Source organism: Camelina sativa, chromosome 13, assembly GCF_030686135.1.
Source record: "Camelina sativa cultivar CO46 ecotype springtype chromosome 13, ASM3068613v1".
Lineage (NCBI taxonomy): Eukaryota > Viridiplantae > Streptophyta > Magnoliopsida > Brassicales > Brassicaceae > Camelina > Camelina sativa.
The window spans coordinates 22933810-22944058 of NC_141892.1; the positions used below are offsets into that span (position 1 = coordinate 22933810).

General features: G+C 34.1%; 1 pseudogene; it reads left to right on the forward strand.

Moving 5' to 3' along the window:
* The first annotated feature begins 554 nt into the window (after nt 1-554).
* On the forward strand, nt 555-3673 carry LOC104737233 (amine oxidase [copper-containing] gamma 2-like; annotated as a pseudogene).
* The last annotated feature ends 6576 nt before the right edge of the window (nt 3674-10249 follow it).

Here is a 10249-nt window from a genome sequence, read left to right on the forward strand (position 1 = left end):
ATATATATATATATATGTATATATAAATGTGAGAAAATCGTATTGCTTGTGCTCTCTTATTTTTCTCTTGCAATATTTTTTACTCTCTCTTTGAAGTATTGCATTTTTTCCTTAAAAGGTTATTTAACCATTATACACGAGATCAAGATGATAAAATATATTAATTCCACTTCTAGAGGAGGAAGGAAACAAGGGTTAAAAACTTGAATATGCTATTTTTACTCCAGCCGACAATTTGGATGTTTTGATCATTATGGTGCAAAACAAATAAAACTATAAAAAGGGCCGCATTCGTAGAAGTTGTGGTTATATATATATATATATATTCCTAATTGCCCTGAAGCATTGAACAACGTGTCCGGGATTTCAAAATCTTGTCATGTAACTATATTGTTGTCAAGTTGCTCTTTTTAAGATATGGCTAGAAAGATCAAAAATAAAATTGACATTCTTCTTGTTTGTTTTAGGCTCCTCAGTTACAGTTTCAATCCTATATATAGTGTCTTGCTCTATTCAAATAAGGTCTATATAATCCTCGTTTTATAAATGAAATGAATAAACAATACAACACTCACATTACTCAAAACAAACCAACTGAGATCCAGAAAGAGAGAGAGATAGAGTGAGAGCTTCCATGGAGCCAAAACTCTTCTCCCGGTTATATCTCCTCTTCGTTACAGCTTGTTTTATCTTCTTATTCATTTCAACGTACTTCTCTCACGAGCCGTCCTCCACGGACTGCACCAATTCTATCTCTTCACCTCTTTGCGCCTCAAGAAACTTCCTTTTCAACAAAAAAACTCGACAGATTACTATACACGTTCCCAAAACAAAACCCAAAAACCATGACCACATGTCCGACACACCAAACCACCCTCTTGACCCACTGACGGTGGTGGAGATAACCAAAGTCCGATCAATCCTCTCCTCACACTCGCTCTTCACCTCCAGTGCACCACACGCTCTTCACTCTGTCGTTCTTGAAGAGCCAGACAAGAACCTAATCCGACAATGGGAAAAAGGAACCACACTCCCACCAAGAAAGGCTTTAGTGATCGCACGTGTTGGCGGCCACTCGCACGTTCTCACCGTTGACTTGTCTACAAGCCATGTAGATTTAGTGGATAGACCGGTTCGTGCACCCGGTTACCCGATTATGACGTTGGAGGAGATGGACGATGCCACTAGGGCTCCGTTCACAAACGCGGATTTTAACCGTACGATACTATCTCGTGGAGTAAATCTAACGGACGTGATTTGTTTCCCTATCTCTAGTGGCTGGTTTGGTAATAAAGGCGAAAACAGAAGGTTAATTAAAATCCAGTGTTTTTCAACTCAAGGTACAGTTAATATCTACATGCGACCTATCGAAGGTTTGACTCTACTCTTCGATTTAGACACAAAGCAAATACTCGAGATAACCGATATTGGTCGGTCAATACCAATACCCGGTTCAACTAACACCGATTACCGTTTCGCATATCTCCCAAACCGCTCGACCCCGGACAAAACCAGACCTCTCAATCCAATCTCAATCGAGCAGCCACGTGGTCCAAGCTTCGAGATCGAAGATAACCATCTAGTAAAATGGGCAAATTGGGAGTTTCACTTAAAACCGGACCCGAGAGCCGGTTTAATCTTATCCCTGGTTAGAGTACACGACCCTAATACACAAGTGACACGTGAAGTGATGTACAAAGGGTTTGTGTCGGAGCTTTTTGTTCCGTACATGGATCCAACGGAAGCTTGGTACTTCAAGACTTATATGGACGCAGGCGAGTATGGGTTCGGGTTACAAGCAATGCCGCTCGAGCCGCTTAACGATTATCCAAGAAACGCCGTTTATATGGACGGAATATTCGCGGCGGCTGATGGAACGCCGTATGTGAGAGAGAATATGATTTGTGTGTTTGAGAGGTACGCCGGAGATATTGGGTGGCGTCACTCCGAGAATCCCGTCACCGGCATGCCGTAAGTTCTTTTTTTTGTCTTCTCTGTTTACTTAAAATATTAGAGAGTTAAAAATTTCACAGCGACATTAACATAACAAACCACGTATTATATTACGTTTAAAACTTTTCTTCCACATAGTATTCGTTTTTAAGGTGGCTAACTTTGTTAAAGTAGTAGTCTTTTGAAATCAGATCTTACCTAATTATCTGTTAAACGAACCTAGAGATACTTTTAGAAATCCTCAATTAACGGCCAACCTTTTGTTTTGTTTTTGTAGAAATTAATCAAAAATACCATATTATATGCATATTAATTAAATGAACTTTTTAAAACATGATATTTTTTGAATATTTCACTGTTATGATATTTTTGAAAAAACCCTACAAGTAATAGAAGACAAATTTCTAACATCCGTTTTGTATTTCTTATTAGTTATTACATAAAAACAATATGTTAAAAATCTATGGGCCCTAAGTTCAAAAACCAAATTGCAAACGAAGGAATGGACTCGCTTAATTTTTACGAGATTTAGATTGCACCTTAGTAACCTGACACAATAATGATTGTTATGATATGTATATACATGGACAAAAGCAAAAAGACATCTACGCACACTCAAAATAGAAACAGTTCATAAAGTAAGATAAATAGATTAGTTACGATTTATTTTTGTAGCCGTTAAGGGAAGTGAGGCCAAAGGTGACGCTTGTAGTACGAATGGTAGCCTCAGTAGGTAATTACGATTACATCATTGATTATGAGTTCCAAACTGATGGGCTTATGAGAGCTAAGGTACTTTCGAATTTTAGTCTTCGTTATTTTCCCAAAATATAATTGATTATAAAATGACTTTGGTACGATATGATCAACTATAGGTTGGGCTTAGTGGAATCTTGATGGTGAAAGGGACGAGAACAAGAACCAAGTGAAGAAAGACAAAGAAGGTAATGAAGAAGAGCTCTATGGCACCATTCTGTCCGAAAATGTAATTGGAGTTATTCACGACCACTACGTCACTTCTTACCTTGACCTCGACGTGGATGGCCCGGACAATTCCTTTGTTAAAGTGAAGCTTAAGAGGCAAGAGACGGCGCCTGGTGAATCACCGAGGAAGAGTTACATGAAAGCAGTTAGAAACATAGTTAAAACCGAAAAGGACGGTCAGATCAAGCTTAGCTTGTACGATCCATCAGAATTCCACGTCATCAATTCTGGTAAAACCACTCGGGTTGGTAACCCGACAGGTTACAAGGTGGTGCCTAGAGCCACAGCTGCTAGTTTGCTTGACCATGATGACCCACCGCAAAAGAGAGGAGCATTTACCAATAACCAAATTTGGGTCACTCCCTACAATAAGTCCGAGCAATGGGCTGGTGGTTTGTTCACTTACCAAAGTCATGGTGATGATACTCTTGCGGTTTGGTCAAACAGGTGATTAAATGAAAACTAATAGTTAGTTAATTAAGAATCGATTGTTTTATTTGATGCATTATTTGTGTCATGCAGGGATAGAGACATAGAGAACAAGGACATTGTGGTATTGTACACGCTTGGGTTCCATCACATCCCATGTCAAGAAGATTTTCCAATAATGCCCACAGTTTCTTCGAGTTTCGATTTGAAGCCAGTGAATTTCTTTGAGCGAAATCTAATCCTTAGGACAACTCCAAACTTCGAGCATGACCTTCCTGTTTGCGGAGTTGGATCTGTTTCTGCTTGAGAAGAATGAAGAACCAACAAAAGAATTATCCAACTTTTGGATCTTATTATAGATTCATGGCACAAGTTCAAATCAAGTTACAATATATTTTGTTATGCTATGTGTTATTGGTGAAATCCCAACTCCCACAGCAAGACCAATAAGCGCAAAAGTAGTATAGCATGTCCAATTCAAACCGGAATGTTAATCTCAAGAACTAAAACATTTCCCTTTCCCGTTTGACTAGTTTGAAACAGATTGTGAAACTAGATTCAATATCCTCTTTCGCCCATTAGCAAAAAAGTTCGCGCAGATCTTGCTATTAGTTTCAACTTTCAAATGTACAAAGTGATAGCAGACCTAGATAATATTTTATTTTGTTTTGGTTTTGATAAAAAATCTTCAACTAAAATATTCGCAATTTGTTAAAGATAATTTTCTGGAACACCCTAATTTTTTTAAATTTGAAATCTATATTCAGTTATTTTTAATGAAAATCCAAACAACATATTCATGAGAGCTAAATCGGATGTTCGTCACTGGTTTTGTAATATGGAAGAAACAAAAAGAGTCAACGTCCAAATTCATCAACCAAAAGATTAAAAAATTGGACCCGACCTTTAATTTTGTTCATCAAATGTAATTATGATGCACCCTATGACCCAATAACAAATAATATGAAGGCTGGATGGATTTTATGTGACACGAATGACAATGCACATGGTTGGGGAGCTTCGCGGATAGGATATGCATCGTTGCCTTTGGACGATGAGGCCAAGGCACTACAAGCGGCAATGAAACATACATGGATAAAAGACATTACCAATGTTGTTTTTGAAGGAGATTGTGAGACACTAACTAAGATCATGCACAAAGACCTCTTTGACGTTTCTATTGCTGGTATTTATCAAGATTTACTCTTCTGGTCATGAAATTTTCAAAGAATTCAGTTTACATTCACTCCTAGAACTTGTAATCTAAATTTGGTTGTTTATCAAACACTTTTTTTACAGGGTGTATTTCACCACTTCCATGGCTTACAGCCCAACTATGTAATGACTACAGTTTATCATATAATTAATTTTTGACGAAAAAAAAATTCAGTTATTTTTTAAATAAGCCTTATATAGTTTTAATCGAACATTTCAGTCTTTAGCTACTAGATCTAAATTTTACTAAAACCAACTTAAACAAATATTTTTAAAATATAATTAGTTTATCATATATCTGATCAGTGATCATTCTATCATTATATATATGTAAGTTTATAAATTAAGTTAAAATGCTAATTACCAGTAATACCATAATCTTTCATTTTTAATACTACTAATTATTCTTTTCATTAAGTTACTGGTAATTAAAGTAGTAACAGTAGTTTACGTTATCATAACTACAGTAGTTTACAGTGGTTAGATTCACCAAGTTCGGAAAAATGCGCAATATGTTGCCCTCAGGAGTTTCGTATTCTTTACTCACTGCCAGGCTGCCGGCGAGCAATAATACCTATATCTTGCCATCAGCAGTCTTTCTTACATCGAAAAATTATTTTCAAATTTGCAGCTTAGATCATAGGCAATTTTTTGATAGCTATTATATGTAAGATTAGCAAAAAGTTGGTAAAAAAAATTAAACACAACCCATTTGCATGTGATGATGTTTTGAAGTCAGTCTTGTAGGATATACAAAAAATATGGTATTTGGATTTACGTTCACAACCAATAGGAAAATATCTTCTAACATATTTATGGAATAATTAAAATTTAAATATGAAATCTATCTATATTATAATTAGGGAGTTCTTTCTCCATCTAGGATGTGAACATCATCAAAAAGAACATTAATCTAAAGTTAATGAATCAATTAATTCTTTTGTTTTAGAAAAAATACTAAAATATTTACAACACAACAAAATATTAAAGTAAATATAAATATAGATTGTATAAATATAAAATGAAATATTTTTATCATAACATAAATGTGTAAATATTTTTTAAAAGACTAGAAACAGAAGAAAAAGAAACTTATCATATATTTCACAGAATGAGTAAATACTCGATCGACACCCATACCAAATATATTATCCGAGTTCATTTCTTCACAGATTTTTCATATGCTCCAAACTGTTCAAAAATCTCTAAATAATTCCAAAACGTACATAAATTTGCAAAAACTCAAATAGGCTCCAAAAACACCAAAAAGACTCTATAGATAAAACTTGTATTATGCTAAAAAAATCTTTACAACCATGAAACATCAGAAGCAAATATGTGAGAAAAAATACTTTGAATAGTTCGATCCGAGAGCAGATTGGAGGTTGAAGAGTGATGCACGTAGCGGTCTATGCTGAATAACACATCAAGAGGAAGACAACTTTTACTTACCGTAATAAGACCCCTTGGATACCACAATCACACAAAAAAGTAGACAAGACAAAGTCTAATGACATGGACTAGAGATTTAAAAGAGCTAGATCGGAGGCATCAAAAGTAACCAAACCTGAACAACCTATTAACCAAAGAGCTCATGATTTTAGTTGTTTTAAATGTTATGGAGAAGGACACTATGCAAGAGAATGTCCAAACCAACGAGTAGTGATTCTCAAAACCAATGGAGAGTACGAATCACATGAGGAACAAGTGGAATTCAAGAAGGATGTTGTGGACTATCATGAGACTGGAGATCTTCTAGTAATTAATTAGTAGAGTTCTTAGCATTTTTTTTCCATCCTAAGAAGATTCAAAGAGAAAATATCATCCACTCTCGTTGTTCCATAAACTTTAAGGTATGTAGTTTTATCATTGATGATGGTTCATGCAATAACGCAGCTAGCAAGTATTTGGTTGGTAAGCTAGGTCTCAAAAATACAAAGCGTCCCCATCCAAACTTAAGTGGCTTAATGAAGAGGATGAACTAAGGAGTAAGGATCTCCAAGCAAGTCAGCATACCCTTCAGCGTAGGCAAATATTTATATCGAGTTGTGTGTGATGTGGTTCTTATGCAAGCTGGACATTGTCTTTTAAGCCCGCTATGACAGTTTGAAAAAGAGACTCTACATGATGGCTGAATAACCTACTACACCTTCTCACACAACAAAAAGAAGCATAATCTAGCTTGACTCACTCTTAAAGAAGTGCATGGAATGCATTTGATCATGTGAAAGGAAGCTAAGTCAAGCAAAAACCAACCTATACATAACACATGTTGATACAAGACTCGGTAGTGAGAATTGTATGTGGATAGATATGGCGGCTTCACAAGCCGGCCGTTGCTTCTCTCTTGTGAAGGAAGATGATCGAAGGTGGAGATCTAACACGATGGCGGTTAATTACTTCTCTCGTGTGGGATCAATTTCAGGGGGAAACTGATGGATAAGGGGTGATTGACTCCCTCAATATGTGATCGAAGTAGGTTGTTTGAATCTCTCAAACAAACTGATTCGAGGCTTCAAGAGAGTACAAGTGAATCGCTCACTTAAACTCTAATGAAATAAGAACAACACAAAGACAAAAAAAAACTTTGTAAAAATAAAACAATACTTTCTATCAACTTTCAATATTCAAGGGTGATTTATAAATGAAACTAAGATGAGCTTACATAGGCTAAGCCACAACGTTCAATAAGGCTAAAAATAAGTAAAGAATCGGGGAAAATGTCATAAAAATCCCCAACTTTCAAATGTGGGACGTTTTAATCACCAACTTTCAAGATGTCATTTTAATCACAAACTTTCCGTTGAATTGGTAATAAAACAGCAAAGTTTTGTTGACCTTGCCGTTTTAGGCAGGACGTTTATTCTCTATTAAAGATCTCAAAAACAGAGTAAATTATATGTTATATGCTACTGTTTTGCATAAACAACCACATATTTAACACCAACAACAACATCGTTTACCAAATTGAAGAAACTAAATCCCCAAATCGATTCTAATTTCACAAATCCATAACCCTAAAAAAAAACCCCCAAATTCTCTCTACATCATCGATGGCACACCATACTCACAGACGCAACCAAATGTGTCAAAGCTTCAACTTGAACTCATCGAAACTGAGAGATTGCATAAGAGATTTTGGTATTATAGAGAGAATTTGGGGTTTTCTTTCTAGGGTTAGAGATTTAATAAACGTTGTGGCTAAAATAACGTGGTCAGCAAAACTTTGCTATTTTATAGTCAAGTCAACATAAAATTTGTGATTAAAATGACATTTTGAAAGTTGGTGATTAAACGTCCCAAATTTAAAAGTTGAGAATTATTATGACATTTTTCCCGTAAAAAATCACACAAATAGATGAAAAGAGCCGTTGGAGAGTTTTTGTGATTCCACGGCCAAATGGGGGAAGTGTTGTGCGGTTTGTATCTTGACAGCTTCGGGTGGTAAACTGCGAATCTTGGAAGCGTTTGGAGGGTCTGGAAATTCTCACAAACAAACAAGGAAGGAGCCGTTGCAAATTGATGACAAACGGGTCCAAATAAGGTAAGTAAAGTTTTTTTTTTTTTTTTTTGACAAAGGGTAAGTAAAGTTCAGAATTGAAACTTTCACCAATCTCCCTACTTTAATTAATGAGATTTTTTTCTTATAAACCGTTCAACGGTTCAAATTGCAAGATTTATTTACCAAATATATTATACATCTATATTAATATTTTTGAAGTACATTTTGGTTTATGCCCTTTAAGTTTTACTTTTTTTTTTTACAATATTAACCCCTAAAACAATTCCATAAATAGCATTGCAGAGAAAGTCAAATACTAAACTTTCTTAAATTGACCAACATTTGTTACATTTATTGCAATAAAATCTTAACAACATCTATATATTATGATTTTTCCAAAAACAACTCTACCCGTTAAAATTTTAACTCATTAAATCTCCAAAACTATTTTTATGGACGCTAGAATCTCTCAAATTTAAATGATATACAATAGATTTTCCATAACAAAAGTTTACAATCTCCATAATTATATTAACATTAATTAAATTCTTAGACCGAAAATCCAATATAAATTGTCACATTAAATATGTTGAAAACCCCCCATATAATTTGGTTCATTTTTTATTTTTTGAGGAATTACCAAAAAAATTAAAATTCTATTAGTTATCATAAACTATATATATTGACATGGAAAAATTATAAACTATAAAAATATGTTAATTTGGTAAAACAATTAACATAATTAAACTTGATAAAAAAACTTATTTTGATTATTTTTTTTCTGCAAAAACTTATTTTGATTTTGGTGAGACGGGTTGGCATTAATCCCATATAGGGAGTTAAGTGGAATTATTTTTTTTTTAAACTTTTTGATGTGTACTAGGAGATAAATGTATTACTAGACTATACATATACCACAAGGGTTAAAACCTTGAAAACACTACAAAAATCCTATACTTTTAATACTTATATCAAATATCTGTAAAATTTTATATTTTTAAAATTAATAAAACAATAATAAAATAACAAGTAAATACAATATAAATTTTTAATTTTTAAAATTAAAAATATTGTCCCGCGGTGTACCGCGGGTTAAATCCTAGTACCATGTATAAATGATCTTTGTTTGATTTTTCCATAAAAAGTGTTGCATTCATATGTAACAAACATATTTTTCTTTTAACACTAACTAGGATAGTACCCGCGCTACGTCGCGGGATTATTTTTTGTTTTTTTTTTCAGGTTAATTTTATATGGTGTTTATCTTAAAATAAATTAAAAATTAGATTGCATTTACCTTAATGAATAATTAAAACTTACCTTAGAGTTCAATTTGAAAATTTTCTCAAGCACACAAAGGAGTACCACCCTTACATACCTCTACCCAATTATAATCAAATTAACTCTTTATATTCCTCTACCGAATTATATAATATATACATATATATATATTGTTATCATGTCAAGAAATTGTTAGATATCAAAACTTATGTTTACTTTTGCTAAACAAATAAGCAAAAAACAAAAGTCTATAATAAAACATAACGCTATACAAAAGGTTGAATCTGGAGCATACAATTGAGATTTTTAACATAAAGTATCACTATGAGAGAAGATAAATTGAATATTCTAGTCCAAGGGAAGTTGAGACAAGGTGTGTTGGACAAGTACATGAGTAGAGTCCGAGGGAAGATCAATGTCAGTGCCGATGACACAGTGCTCTATAAAATTACGGCTTAAGATGGAGAAAGATGGACCTGCCGAAAAGAAACGATTGCATTTAGTATAATCCTTAAAGACGTATGACATTATCTCAGACCATTCTTTTCACTTATGTTAAGGCGACATGTAGCGGAGCTTGGGAAAGATTAAGAAACATGAGAATAACTTAAAAGCCTTAGGCAACTCCCGTTTCTGTGAAGCAAAAAACATATCGGTTTTCTCCATAAGATAGAGCCCTCGATCAACAATAACTGGCTTCAACCGCCTTGAACTACGGGAAACCAATACAAAATGCTCAAAAACCGATATGTTATATGCTTAATCATCTTTTTTAATGTTTAACACGGAAAACGATTTTTACGTACCTGAATAATTATGATATGTTCGATTTATATATTGGACTACTAACTGTGCTCAAACATACATGAACTTTTAAAATATTTG